This window comes from Ovis aries, chromosome 25 (genome assembly GCF_016772045.2).
Source record: "Ovis aries strain OAR_USU_Benz2616 breed Rambouillet chromosome 25, ARS-UI_Ramb_v3.0, whole genome shotgun sequence".
Lineage (NCBI taxonomy): Eukaryota > Metazoa > Chordata > Mammalia > Artiodactyla > Bovidae > Ovis > Ovis aries.
This window is the reverse complement of record NC_056078.1, coordinates 44,043,290-44,058,381: the sequence shown is the minus strand read 5'-3', so window position 1 is coordinate 44,058,381 and position 15,092 is coordinate 44,043,290. Positions and strand designations below refer to the sequence as shown.

The 15,092-nt window shown below is 45.1% G+C and overlaps 1 long non-coding RNA gene across 1 annotated transcript in view; it reads left to right on the top strand.

Annotated features, from left to right (window-relative positions):
* The first annotated feature begins 5,503 nt into the window (after window positions 1-5,503).
* Window positions 5,504-15,092, top strand: part of LOC121817988 (uncharacterized) — a 30,035-nt gene continuing 20,446 nt past the window's right edge. The window contains exons 1-2 of the long non-coding RNA XR_006058093.2: window positions 5,504-5,568; window positions 5,748-5,791. This is a non-coding gene — a long non-coding RNA (uncharacterized LOC121817988). The remainder of the gene's footprint in view (window positions 5,569-5,747; window positions 5,792-15,092) is intronic.

The following is a 15,092-nucleotide window of genomic DNA, read 5'->3' as shown; positions in this document are numbered from 1 at the left end:
CCCCTTCTCTCTCTCCCCTTCTCTCTCCCCTTCTCTCTCCCCTTCTCTCTCCCCTTCTCTCTCCCTCCCCTTCTCTCTCTCCCCTTCTCTCTCCCCCCCTCTCTCTCTCCCCTTCTCTCTCTCCCCTTCTCTCTCCCCTTCTCTCTCCCCTTCTCTCTCTCCCCTTCTCTCCCTCCCCTTCTCTCTCCCCTTCTCTCTCTCCCCTTCTCTCTCTCCCCTTCTCTCTCTCCCCTTCTCTCTCTCCCCTTCTCTCTCTCCCCTTCTCTCTCTCCCCTTCTCTCTCTGCCCTTCTCTCTCTCCCCTTCTCTCTCTCCCCTTCTCTCTCCCTCCCCTTCTCTCTCTCCCCTTCTCTCTCTCCCCCTCTCTCTCTCCCCCTCTCTCTCTCACCCCCTCTCTCTCCCCCTCTCTCTCCCTCCCCTTCTCTCTCCCCCTCTCTCTCTCCCCTTCTCTCTCTCCCCTTCTCTCTCTCCCCTTCTCTCTCTCCCCTTCTCTCTCCCTCCCCTTCTCTCTCTCCCCTTCTCTCTCTCCCCTTCTCTCTCTCCCCTTCTCTCTCCCCTTCTCTCTCTCCCCTTCTCTCTCTCCCCTTCTCTCTCCCCTTCTCTCTCTCCCCTTCTCTCTCTCTCTCACCTCAAGTGCACATATAGTTTTTGGTTCATGAGGCTATCATTATTGATCAATGCATGGCCTACTTTTGTTCATAGACTCACATAGTTAATGTATTTTTGATAATGTGATAAGGGCACCATGAGCTACTATCCAACATGAAAACCAAAACTTTGCTGACATCTACACTATAGTCGTCTCTACCCCATTTCCCACCTCATTCTGACTGTGGTTGACCCTAAGCACTTTCTCTTTGTGAATCCCTCCAATTAAATATATGTATATACAATATATATATATATATATATATATATATAACATTTTCTAACTGCCTTGGTAGAAAGATGAGTGAAATCCAGGCTAGGTTCATTAGTATATATTTATTATTACACTCATTGTCTTCTGTTTCTAAAAGAAAATAAAACCACTTTTGTGGGACGTTAACATCATGGGCCTTACACCCTGTCATACCTACTATACTTAACGAAAGGATAACTGACCTGGCTGAACATGGAAGAATGGATGCTTTTGAACTGTGGTGTTGGAGAAGACTCTTGAGAGTCCCTTGGACAGCAAAGAGATGAAATCAGTCAATCCTAAAGGAAATCAACTCTGAATATTCATTGGAAGGACTGATGCTGAAGATGAAACTCCAATACTTTGGCCACCTGATGTGAAGAGCTGACTCATTTGAAAAGACCCTGATTCTGGGAAAGATTGAGGGCAGGAGGAGAAGGGGATGACAGAGGATGAGATGGCTGGATGGCATCACCGACTCAATGGACATTGGTTTGGGTGGACTCTGGGAGTTGGTGATGGACAGGGAGGCCTGGCGTGCTGCGGTTCATGGTGTCGCAAAGAGTCGGACATGACTGAGCGACTGAACTGAACTGAACTGAATGGAAAAGGTCAACCACAAGCAGGAACAGATGGGAAATGTAAACAGAGAGATGGAAATTCTAAGGATAGTAAAAGAAAGGGCTAGATATCTAAAGTATTATAATGAAAATGAAGAATATTTTTTATGGGCTCATCAGTGACTGAATACAGCTGAGGAAAGACGAATTTCTCTATTGAAGACAGATCAATCAGAACTTCCTAAATGAAGTACAAAGATGAAACACATTGAAAAGATAAAATAGGGCATCCAAGACTTGCAGGGAAATTTCAAAAAGCGTAATACACAAACACTAGAACACTGAAAGGGAAGGAAACCACGGAGCAGGGGGAATTCTGAAATAAGAATGGCTGAGGGTCTTGCAAAATTTGACGGGTGCCAAACCACAGCCATGATTTCACTACTTGAAGAATGAGAACATTCTTGGCTGGTCTTCCCTTTCTTGGATCTCCTTTTTAAAAAAAAATGATTTCCCACAGGCAAAATCATGATGCCTCGTAGTACCTGATCTAGGTATGGTCTCCTCGAATGCAGAAACGTGACGGGCGGGAATCAAGCACCATCGATACCACTCACTCAATTCAGGGAGAAACAAAACCACGACAGAGGACAGCATGGCCTGCATCTGACGTAGGTGGCCCACAGCTTTTTCCAAAGGCTTCCTTGTCTGGTCACACCTGCTCGCCTGCATGCTCATGCACGTTGATGTTTCACCCAGTGAAACATATCATGGGGGTGATTCCAGGTTTGGTGAATCAGTATTTTTTTATGTGTTAACCAAAATGCACTCTTTAATATTCTGTTATCTGAGCTAGTTTGAAGGCAACTTATGATAGATGTATATGTTCTTTGTTCTTATTAGATTCTTAAGTACCTTTTCCCTTTAGGAAAAAGCATATATGCTAATGCTTGGGTGAATTTGTATAATGGTAGAATTCAGATATTATTCCCTTGTAAACCCCACTTTCTTCACAGGGCCTTTGAAGAAATCTCTGTCTATAAATTCCTATACTCAGGCTTGTGATTGGCAAGTCTGCTTGGACCACGATATCCAGCATCTGATCCAGGGGCTTCCCATGAGGATTTTCTTCCAGCCCATTGTTGAACGCAAATGGAAATTTTTCCCAGAAGGAAACATCTCTGCTTTGCCTATTATCCTCTGCATCATTCTATCTCTCAGGATCTCTACTTCATTTTGACCACCTTGGGAAGTATCCTGGGAAGATAAAAGCTGTATACAGAAAATTTGAATTTATCATCGCAAAAACCATGTTATAGTCTGCATTCCTGATTAACAGAAACTGGTGCAAATGTTGCTGTGATCTTGGCAAATCCCATTCAGTAAAACTGGGAACGGAATTTTCACCATATATAGATGACAAGTGTCATCAAAACAGTGAGTGACTTTTATTACCAGAGATTATAAATAAACTATTTTATGAGGTGACCCATTCTCTTATATAATTTATATTTCAAATCCCCCCTTTCTCAGGTGAAGACACTAAATCTTTTGCTTAAGGGCATGCAACCTGCTAAGTCACTTCAGTCGTGTCCGACTCTGTGCGACCCCTTATACGGCAGCCCACCAGGCTCCCCGTCCTAGGGATTCTCCAGGCAAGAACACTGGAGTGGGTTGCCATTTCCTTCTCCAATGCATGAAAGTGAAAAGTGAAAGTGAAGTCGCTCAGCTGTGTCCGACCCTCAGCGACCCCATGGACTGCAGCCCACCAGGCTCCTCCATCCATGGGATTTTCCAGGCAAGAGGACTGGAGTGGGGGCCATTGCCCTCTCCAGTGCATGAAAGTGGAAAGTGAAAGTGAAGTCGCTCAGTCGTGTCCAACCCTCAGCGACCCCATGGACTGCAGCCCACCAGGCTCCTCCGCCCATGGGATTCTCCAGGCAAGAGGACTGGAGTGGGGTGCCATGCAAAGTGCTCATCAATTAACCACATTCATAGCAAATATCAAGCATCCAGTGTGTGTAAAGGAAGTCTAAAGAAATTCCATCCCAGACTTTATGAAGGTCACAATCTGGGGGATAAATGGGTTGTATTCAAGGAGAAAGCCCAAGGGAAATATGGACCTGACCTCTTTCAAATAAGCATTTCATGGTTAGAGAGACTCACTGGGCAGTATTAATATGGCCTGGATTAATTTAGGGCAGGCCCTGTGACACAGGCCGCCAAGGCTTGAAGGAGCCACACCCTGCAAGACAGAATGAGGTGAAGTGAGTTTGGAGGCAAGAATTAGGGACCTCCCTGGTGGTCCAGTGGTTAAGAATCTGCCTGTCAATGCAGGGACCCCAGGTTCAATCCCTGGTTCAGGGGGATTCTGCATGCACAGGGCAGCTAAGCTCCTGCACCGCAACTACGGGTCCCATGCGCCCTAGAGCCCAGGCTCTGCAACGAGAGAAGCCGCCACAGTGAGGAGCCTGCACTCTGCAGCCACACAGCAGCCCTGCACTCGGCAGCTAGAGGAAGCCTGCGGGCAGCAACGGAGACCCAGGCAGCCGTGAATACACACATTAATTAAAATGGAGTCGTTGGCAAGCAATTGAAATTTACCTCTTGGTTGCGTACAAAAGAGCCCTTACAGTTTCCCCTAATATTTTAGGCCTTCCTCATTTAGAGCCTGGGACACAACCCGTGCATGGGACACAGTGAAGCACTTGCTGAATCTATTAATTCAGGCATTAATTTAGAACAGAGAGAGCTACGTGCCTTACGTATCCTGCTCTCACTCTGTCAACTGCAAAGCAACTTAGATGTCTAGTTTCTTAGGCCTCAGGTTGTGAGCAACCAGAAAGTAGGGCCTGGCTCTTGCTCACCCATACTGGCCTTCAAGGAGTGCTAGTTTAATCGTAATAACTTGACCCCTCCTCTTATGGGATTCCGGTTAGTGGTGCTGAGGAATGAATGTTTGTGAACTGCAAGTTCGCGTCTGAAAGCCAATCATGAATGCATTGGTATTTGGAAGTGGGGCCTTCTGGAAGGCAATCAGTCCATGAGGGTGGAGCCCGCATGAACAGGATTAGTGCCTTTCTGAGAAGAGACGTGAGAAAGGTGATCTCTCTCACTCCATCAACCATGTGAAGACACAATGAGAAGATGGATAACTTGAAAGCAGGACGTGGCCTGACCAGACACGGGATCTGAAGGCTCCTTAACCGTGAACTTCCAAGTTTTCAGAACCGTGAGAAATTGGTATTTAAGCCACACAGTCTGTGGTTTCTGTCCTAGCAGGCCAAATGCGTTGAGTCAAATGGAAAGCCATTGTTCTTAATATCACCAAGTGAAGAGCCTGGACTAATACGCACATATTCTATATTAGACTGCCTCTGAATTTCTTATCATGCGCGTAAGTGCTATGTATGTATGATGTAGATGCATATATATCATGTTTTATATACGTTCAGTGTGCTTAAATTCACTGACTGAACTGACTTACAAAAGTGAAACAACTGTGACTCTGAGTGGTCAGAACGTCTTCCTTCTGTTTCGGCCACTGGACACCGGCAGCCCTGGTTCGTATAACAGCAAGGGAAGGAAGCAGACCAGAGCAGAACTGTAGCCTGAACCAAGTCCAGCGGTTTGCATACATTTTTAGTAGTGACTAATCTTTTAAAATAAAACTTTAGGGGAAATCCCAGCAAAATCATAAGAGCTAATATTTTTTGCATACAAACTATATGCCAAGTGTACCATAATAAACTTTTGGTTCATTAACTAATGTCTTTTTTTATAGAAACCCTACAAAATAGAGTACTATCGTCATTCCTAACTTCCAATTGAGAAAACTGAAGTGAAGGGAAGTGACCTGACTTGTCCCGAGACGTACAGAGTCCGTCTGTAACAGCCATGATCTGAGAGTAAGCAGTCTGGCTCCGGAGCCGGCGTTAATCATTACATGATACTCTGCCTTTTGCACCCGTGGCTCTCCAGAGCACGTGTGTGTGTGTGTATAAACAGATTTTATTATAAGGAATTTGCTTATGTGATTACGGAGTCTGGTTAGTTTAAAATTTGCAGAGTGGCCAGACTAAAAACCCAGGAGAGATCTTTTCAAAGAGTGAGCGTCTGACTTCATTGATTTTCTTTAATGATTTTCTATTCTCTATTTCGTTTATTTCCATTCTAGTCATTGTTTCTCTCCCTTCTTCTTTCTTTGGGTTTAGTTTACTTTTTTCTTTAACTTCTTAAGGTAGAAGTTTCGGTTACTGATTTGAAATTCCTTCTTGTGTGACACAGGCATTTCCCTCTGAGGCTTGCCCTGACTCCATCCCACAGACTTGGTAAGTGGTGCTTCACATCCATCCATCTCAAGGCCTTTTCTAGCTTCCCTCCTAAGCCCTTCTTTGCCTATTTGTTATTTAGGAGCGTGCTGTTTAACTTCTACATTTTTGTGAATTCCCCGCTTCTTTCTGCTTTGATTTCTAATTTTATTCCACGGTGACTACGGAACATACTTTGCACGGTTTCATCCTTTACCGCTTAACGAGGCTGTCTTATGGCCTAGCGTAGCGTCCATCCTGGAGAACGCTGAGGGTCTGTATCTCCCGCTGTTGGGCAGAGTCTATGGCCAGCTACCAGGTCCAGCTGGCGCACAGCGCTGCTCAGGTCCCCTACTTCCTCTTTGACCTGCTGTCTTTTGCTCTGTTCATTGTTGAAGGTATGCTGTTGGAATCTCAATTGTTACTGACTTGTCTGTTTCTCCAGTCACATTTCTAAGCTTTGTTTCGAGTAGCTGGGGCTCTGTTTTAGGCACACCTGTGCTTACATCTTCTTAATGGGATGGCATTTTACCCCCATGAAGTGTCCGTCTTTGTCTCTATAGCAATCTCTGTCTTAAGGAAGGCCTGCTTTCTCTGTTAATGCAGCCACTCTAGCTCTCTTCTGGGGACTGTTTACATGCCATCTCTCTTCATATCTTCTAGTGTTTGACCTCTTTTAGTCTTTGAACATAAAGCGTGTCTCTTCTAGACATGCACTGAAAACTCATTCAAATTAAACCACTTTCCGTACATGTTTACCAGCACTAATTTGAGGTGAGATATTGCGCTTGGTACTGTGGAACTGCCACAGTAAGTAAACAACCACTTAGAGGCGCTTCACAGACACCTTCTAGCTGCGGACAGTCGAATGCAAAGCCCACCAGAACGTGCTAAGGGCTGTGAGGGGGGGGCGGAAGCAGCCTGGCCCGTTGATGTGAGAGAAGAACGCTTGCTCAGCCGACGGTGGGGCTCAGACTGCGGTGCAGCTCAGGCGCTCAGCCTCGGGGCCAGACGAGGCTTCAGGAGGGGAGCTGAGTTTGCAGCAGGAAGGAGCAGCACCCAGAGGCATGGGTGCTGGAACCATAGCGTGTGTCCAGCATCTAGTGTGCAGAGTGCTCTAACAGGTAACTACAGCATGCGTGGGAGAGGAACGGGAGGCGAGGCTGGCAAGATGGACCCGGTGCTAGGAGCAGAGATCTACTGACGTGGTGAGAAGTGTTTGATTAGATCTAGAATGATAGAAGCTAGGAAAAAGACTCACAGCAAATGCTTCAAATGATTGAGCTTCCTCTTCTACCCACTTAATTTGAACATTTAAGCCCCAAAGGGAAAGGAAAATATAACGCCTTTCATGTTTATCATTACATAGTTGGCATTCAATAAGTGTTTGCCAACTAAACCACTAGATAAATGGAAATAGTGAGAGTCATATGGGGACCTAAGCTCAGTGGCATGCGTGCCAGGGAGGCCAAAACCGTTGGTAGTCACGATTCTCCCAACACTGGGCAAAGACAGGACACGTGACAGAACCAAGGTTCAAGAGAGAACTTCAACCTTAATAGTGTAATATTCAAATACAAGACTATGGAAAAGGGCTCGTATTTGAGGCAAAATGTGTGAGTATCCAAAGGATCTGTCCTGCTTTGCTTCTGTCACTTTAAGAGCTGACGCCAACTAACAGATGCCAGAGGGACTCAGGCCTCCCTAGTTCTCCCTGCACTGGCTGGAAAGAAATGAATGGATGGTCGCTCAATAGAGTATTAATTTCCCTTAGCATCTTTCACTTAGCTAGGGCTGATGGCTTTTTAAAGTTTGTTCATAGTAGTATTGCATTGACTTTCTTTCTGTGAGGCAACAAGGGAGAAATGATTTTCACGTGGCTTGACAATGAAGAACACGAAGCCTAGAGGGATTTCATGGCTTCTCTAAGGTCTGGTTTCTAGGTGGAGAAGGTGAGATTCGTCTCAGGTCTTATTTGTTCAGTAGCCAAAAAGTCTAAGTGTCTTCTATGTTGCAGGCATTTGCTGAATGCTCAATAAACCGCATGCCCTAATTCAAGGTCAGCAGAGTCCAGAGGGAAGATTCTAGTTCATAAAACAGGAAGACAGAGTTAATGTGCGCTACCTTTCCAGTTATAAAAGCAAAAAAAAAAAAAAAAAAATACTGGATACGTGTAACCAGAATAAAGTATTTTAAAACACATAGCTGAGCTTAATAGAAAAAAAGGGAAAATTCCCACATGTCAGAAATGAAAAAGAAAGTGGAGGCTAGAATAAGTAGCTTGCGGTCAGATGCTTAAGGCCAGCAAAGGAGTGGAATCTGGGTGTAGGTCCACTGGCTGGGGACGGGGACTGGATACCCAACCAGGATGAGGGAGGGAGTGGGGGATCTGCGGAAAGCTGGAAGTTGCATCCAAGTTGGCACAGAGCTAGGAATCTGAAAAGGTTGTGTTTCCATAAAGGGCCATTCAAAACGTGGAAGCAATATGGAACCTACTGTGTGAGCACCTGGGGCTCTGAGCAGATATCAGTGGGGAGAAAGGGAACCTCTGCGGCACCAAAACCTCCAGTCCACGCCACGCAGGGGGTGGTGTGGTGTTCAAGGGCATTATTTCCACATGCTGTGAGAAGCCCTAAGGAAAGGGTGTGAAACTGGACCTAATCAGGTCCCCTGCAGAAGCAAAGGCACAGCCTCTCTGTAAGGGGCTTTCCACAGTCCAGAGAGCCCAGTGCTCACGTATCAGTAAATCCCATAGTAGACAAACTTTAAAACAGGAATTGCAAACTACATGAGACAGCTATCAACTATGAGAAAGAATCAGAGGACAGGGCAAACACGGACATAGTATGTACGCACTTGAGATTGTCAAGCTCTCTGCAAGAGGCTAACACTAAGCCTGCCTAAAGAGACGGGCTTCCCTGCTGGTTCAGACAGTAAAGAATCTGCCTGCAGGTGAGACATCTGGGTTCCATCCCTGGGTCAGGAAAATCCCTTGGAGAAGGGGATGGCTACCCACTTCAGTATTCTTTCCTAGAGAATTCCATGGACAGAGGAGCCTGCCGGGCTATAGTCCGTGGGGTTTCAATACTGCAGCCCACTATGCACGTGGGGAGGACATTTATAGACTAGTTGCTGAGGAGGGGCCTCAGGCACAGGAGAAGAGGGTGCCGCAAGCGTGTCAGAGACGGGCTGAGCAACGAGGCTGCTCTAGAGACCTGAGGGGCGAGGCGTGAATGCACACTCGGTCACTTCAGTCGTGCCCAGCTCTTGCTCACAGGCTCCTCTGTCCGTGGGATTCTCCAGGCAAGAACACTGGAGTGGGTTGCCATTTCCTCCTCCAGCAGATCTTCCCAGCCCAGGAATTGAACCCATGTCTCTTTTACATTCACAGGCAGATTCTTTAGCAATACCGCCTCCTGAGAAGCCCAATGGGGAAATGTGCGATCCAAATAGAACCAGGTGATAGGATGCTGAAGCAGGGACCAACTCGGCAGGCTCAGGGGAAAAGGAGGCAGTTAGTGTGGGATCGAAGGATGGAAGGCGGTCGTGGCAAGAGGGAGAGCTGCAGAGAGAGGCAGAACTTGCTGCGAGAGAACTGTGCGTTCTTCCCGAGACGCCCAGGAGGGTCACTAAGGATTTTAAGCATGGCAAAGACAGGGCAAAACTTGAACCCCTGTTCTGTGTAAGGGATGGACGGGAAGTGGATATAAACAGAATCAGGGCATGAACTAGCAGACTGTCACCACAGTTCAGGCATGAGGGGGATGATGAGGGTGGGAACCAGGGGAGTGAAGAAAGGAGAGAGCCCTGCGAAGGGCTGGAGGGCAGGTGGCGCACAGAACGTGGTTTCCGTAGGGAAAGGGAAGAGGATAAGGGATGACTTCCATGCGTCTGGCCAGGGAGCAGGGATGCCTGTTCGGCGCATATAAGCCTTCCAGCCTTATAGCCGCACAAATTTTATAATACATTTCACGGCCTATTCACTATTTACTATCTCCTACTATTTCAATATCTCCCTTTTAAGTAGGCAACACCAAGCATAGCTGATTCATAATTATTAACTCACCATTATGGATAATCTTGAAAGGAAATTCATGTTTGGTTTGGTTCCAGTGTTTACCCCTGCAAGGTAATGTTACATAAACAAGTAGCGGTAGAATGTTTACACCATTTATCTGCTACATAAACGGTGGGAGGCCTCTTTAAAAAGGAAGTAAAGACTTCTCATTAGTGTGGGGAGGGCTAAAGCATACTTGTAAGTGACAAGCATCTGTGGCGAGAGGTTGGAGAAGATGACGTCTATAATCTTAGTGATTTCTCAGTGTTGTAAAAGGAGTGTGAATGCCATAGATAATAAGATACAGCTGATATCCCAAAGGCCCTTCCCTACAGGATGGTAGGCAGCCTAGGCTGGCCTTCTCCACCCTTCCCAGTCCTCATGATGAATGGCATGGTGGACACAGGGCTTTTAGTCCAGAAATGGGAGAAAATAGCAGGTTTCCACATGTGAACAAGTTGCAGGGTCAAAGGGAGACATTACTGAATGTTCATAATGTTCTAGAGATTCTTCATACATGAATTCTGAGTGAGCTCACTGCAGACACAATCGTGAGAATCGCTGTGACTATTTTAACAGCAAGGGAATCACTCAGAGAAGCGCTTTCCACTCAGAGAAGCACCTTGGCCAAGGTCATAGCCCATGAATTGGGAGAGGCGTTTTAAAGGCAGTCCTGTGGGGCTCCTCCTGTGACGCCGCCTGAGTCGTGGGTGCTCCTGTTGGGCCTTCTTGCAAGCCCTGCACCTCCTCATGAGCGGGCTCCTGGAGACCACCAGGGGAGCTCAGGGCAGTGGCCAGGCCCCACTCTCCCACCCTCTTATTGTGTGGTCTCCAAAATTCACTTAACCTCTTGCTGCCTTGACCTCCCCATCTGTGAAATGGGGATCAAATTTCGTTGCTGCACATCTGTCTGCCCAGTGAAGCCTCGATGCTTAATGATTAATGAGATCATGAGCGGGCAGGGGTTGTGCCCAAGGGCAAACTCATTTATTATGAAGCAGAGTCCATTATTTCTTCATTCTTTCACATACTGACAAAGTTTTTTTTTTTAAGCATAAAAAATTAAGGTAAATTTTTAGCCAGAATTTAACTGCATAACATTTAATAATTACAAACTAACTTTGGCTAAAAATCTATAAATTAGTTAATTTTGTGAGATTACTATCTGAGAAAACTGACTCATTTTTGGTGCTGGTGTAATTTTCGAGTTTAACCAGATTTAGTTATTTTATTCCCTAAATAAAATGGATTGTGGACAAAGGGACATTTAGAATCACCAGTTTCCAAACTCCTTTATTATTCTGAGGTTTAGTTCTTTCTCAGGGGAGGTCTTGGAATAACTTAAATAATTCCAAATCAACTCTCAGCTTGTTATGACTTTCCCAAATATTAGGACTGAATGAATTTCTATGAGTTTCTTCTAAAAGTTAAAGCTAAGAGCTGAGGAATATCAGTGTTACAAATCTTATAAAGATATCATTGACAAACACACGGTCATTAGCCTGGATACTTGGTCATCGTTCTGTGTGGGATTTGGTAAACAGTGCCTACCTGGGGTGGTTCAGAATCTTGAGGGACAGATATTAATGTGAGTGTGTCTACTCAGTTGCTCAGTCATGTCCAGCTCTTTGTGATCTCATGAACTGTAGGCTGCCAAGCTTCTCTGGTCCATGGGATTTTCCCAGCAAGAATACTGGAGTGAGTTGCTCTAGGGGATCTTCCTGTCCCAGGGATGCACCTCTTGTATCTCCTACTCTCAACCACTGAGCCACCTGGGAATCCCATTTATGTGAGCCGATCCTTTAAATACAAAGCACATTTCAGTTCAGTCGCTTAGTCGTGTCAGACTCTTTGCGAACCCATGAAACGCAGCACACCAGGCCTCCCTGTCCATCACCAACTCCCGGAGTTTACCCAAACTCATATCCATTGAGTCGGTGATGCCATCCAGCCATCTCATCCTCTGTCGTCCCCTTCTCTTCCTGCCCTCAATCCCTCCCAGCATCAGGGTCTTTTCCAATGAGTCAGCTCTTCACATCAGGTGGCCAAAGTATTGGAGTTTCATCTTCAACATCAGTCCTACCAATGAACACTCAGGACTGATCTCCTATAGGATGGATTGGTTGGATCTCCTTGCAGTCCAAGGGACTCTCAAGAGTCTTCTCCAACACCACAGTTCAAAAGCATCAATTCTTCACTCAGCTTTCTTTATAGTCCAACTCTCACATCCATACATGACTACTGAAAAAACCATAGCCTTGACTAGATGGACCTTTGCTGGCAAAGTGATATCTCTGCTTTTTAATATGCTATCTAGGTTGGTCATAACTTTCCTTCCAAGGAGTAAGCATCTTTTAATTTCATGGCTGAAATCACCATCTGCAGTGATTTTGGAGCCCCCCAAAATAAAGTCTGACACTCTTTCCACTGTTTCCCCATCTATTTCCCATGAAGTGATGGGACCAGACGCCATGATCTTCATTTTCTGAATGTTGAGCTTTAGGCCAACTTTTGCACTCTACTCTTTCACTCTCATCAAGAGGCTCTCTGGTTCTTCACATTCTGTCATAAGGGTGGTGTCATCTGCATGTCTGAGATTATTGATATTTCTTCTGGTAATCTTGATTCCAGGTTGTGCTTCTTCCAGCCCAGCATTTCTCATGATGTACTCTGCATAGAAGTTAAATAAGCAGGGTGACAATATACAGCCTTGACATACTCCTTTTCCTATTTGGAACCAGTCTCTTGTTCCATGTCCAGTTCTAACTGTTGCTTCCTGACCTGCATACAGGTTTCTCAAGAGGCAGGTCAGGTGGTCTGGTATTCCCATCTCTTTCAGAATTTTCCACAGTTTATTGTGATCCACACTCTCAAAGGCTTTGGCATAGTCAATAAAGCAGAAATAGATGTTTTTCTAGAACTCTCTTGCTTTTTCGATGACCCAGCAGATGTTAGTAATTTGCTCTCTGGTTCCTCTGCCTTTTCTAAAATCAGCTTGAACATCTGGAAGTTCATGGTTCACATATTGCTGAAGCCTGGCTTATAGAATTTTGAGCATTACTTTGCTAGTGTGTGAGATGAGTGCAATTGTGCAGTAGTTTGAGCATTATTTGGCATTGACTTTCTTTGGGATTGGAATGAAAACTGACTTTTTCCAGTCCTGTGGCCACAGCTGAGTTTTCCAAATTTGCTGGCATATTGAGTGCAGCACTGTCACAGCCTCATCTTTCAGGTTTTGAAATAATAGCTCAACTGGAATTCCATCACCTCCACTGGCTTTGTTTGTAGCAATGCTTCCTAAGGCCCACTTGACTTCAAATTCCAGGATGTCTGGCTCTAGGTGAGTGATCACACTATCGTGATTGTCTGGGTTGTGAAGAAATTTTTGGACAATTCTTCTGTGTATTGTTGCTACCTCTTCTTAATATCTTCTGCTTCTGTTAGGTCCATACCATTTCTGTCCTTTATTGAGCCCATCTTTGCATGAAATATTCCCTTGGTATCTCTAATTTCCTGGAAGAGATTTCTAGTCTTTCCCGCTCTATTCTTTTCCTCTATTTCTTTGCATTGATCGCTGAGGAAGGCTTTTTTATCTCTCCTTGCTATTTTCTGGAACTCTGCATTCAGATGCTTATATCTTTCCTTTTCTCCTTTGCCTTTCACTTCTCTTCTTTTAGAGCTGTTTGTAAGGCCTCCTCAGACAGCCATTTTGCTTTTTCGCATTTCTTTTTCTTGGTGATCATCTTGATCCCTGTCTCCTGTACAATGTCATGAACCTCCATCCGTAGTTCATCAGGCACTCTATCTATCAGATCTAGTCCCTTAAATCTATTTCTCACTTCCACTGTATAATCATCAGGGATTTGATTTAGGTCATACCTGAATGGTCTAGTGGTTGTCTCCACTTTCTCCAATTTCATTCTGAATTTGGCAATAAGGAGTTCATGATCTGAGCCACAGTCAGCTCCTGATCTTGTTTTTGCTGACTGTTTAAAGCTTCTCCATCTTTGGCTGCAAAGAATTTAGTCAATCTGATTTTGGTGTTGACCATCTGATCTGGTGATGTCCATGTGCAGAGTCTTTTCTTGTGTTGTTGGAAGAGGGTGTTTGCTATGACCAGTGCATTCTCTTGGCAAATCTCTATTAGCCTTTGCCCTGCTTCATTCTGTGCTCCAAGGCCAAATTTGCCTGTTACTCCAGGTGTTTCTTGGCTTCCTACTTTAACATTCCAGTCCCTTATAATGAAAAGGACATCTTTCGGGGGGGGTTATTTCTAAATAATCTTGTAGATCTTCATAGAACCATTCAACTTCAGCTTCTTCAGCGTTACTGGTTGGGGCATAGGCTTGGATTACCATGATATCGAATGGTTTGCCTTGGAAATGAACATGGGATTAGAATTCGAGGGGGAGTCTCATACTCATGGGAGGTTTTAGACTGAGAGCATATCTTTTCAAGTTTCTGATACTCTCCTGGAGCATTCTCTCATTCATTGCACATGTTCAACGAGAGCATAACTCTACCAGATGAATAAGAGGGGTAGGTTATAAAGATCCGTAGGAATGAGTTTAAGTCTCCGGTACCTACATATAGAAAGACGGTGGATTCAGGCTAGTTAAGGGGGATGGTCCGTCTCTGACTGGTGTCACACCAGAGTGAAAGCAAGGGATTCTTCCAAGAGATGGCAGACATTTGGATTTGTATGTGAAACTTCTTGTTCAAGTATTAGTAATTAATTGGAAAACCACATTTCTCTAAACACCAGGCACTTGTTGTTCAGTTGCTAAGTTGTGCCTGACTCTTTGCGACCCTAAGAACTGCAGAATGCCAGGCTTCCCTGTCCTTCACTATCTCACAGAGTTTTCTCAGACTCATGTCCATTGAGTCGGTGATGCCATTCAACCATCTTATCCTCTGTCACCCACTTCTCTTTCCCTCAATCTTTCCCAGCATCAGGGTCTATTCTAATGAGTCTCTTTGCATCAAGTGGCCAAAGTATTGGAGCTTCAGCTTTAGCATCAGCCCTTCCAGTGAATACGTGTTGGGCCAAATAAAACTAGTTCACAACCTCTGCTCTAAATGCTTTCTTCTACCCCCAACTCTCTACTTCCATCAACTACTCCCGTAATTACTCACAGGCGGCCATCTGGCCTCTGTGTCTGAAGCAGGAATGTTACACAAGACATCGGAAAGTGCGACTGCTCAATTGTGGTTATTTAGTGACATAACTACCTCACTTTTCAAAGAGAGTCATTCTGTTATTAA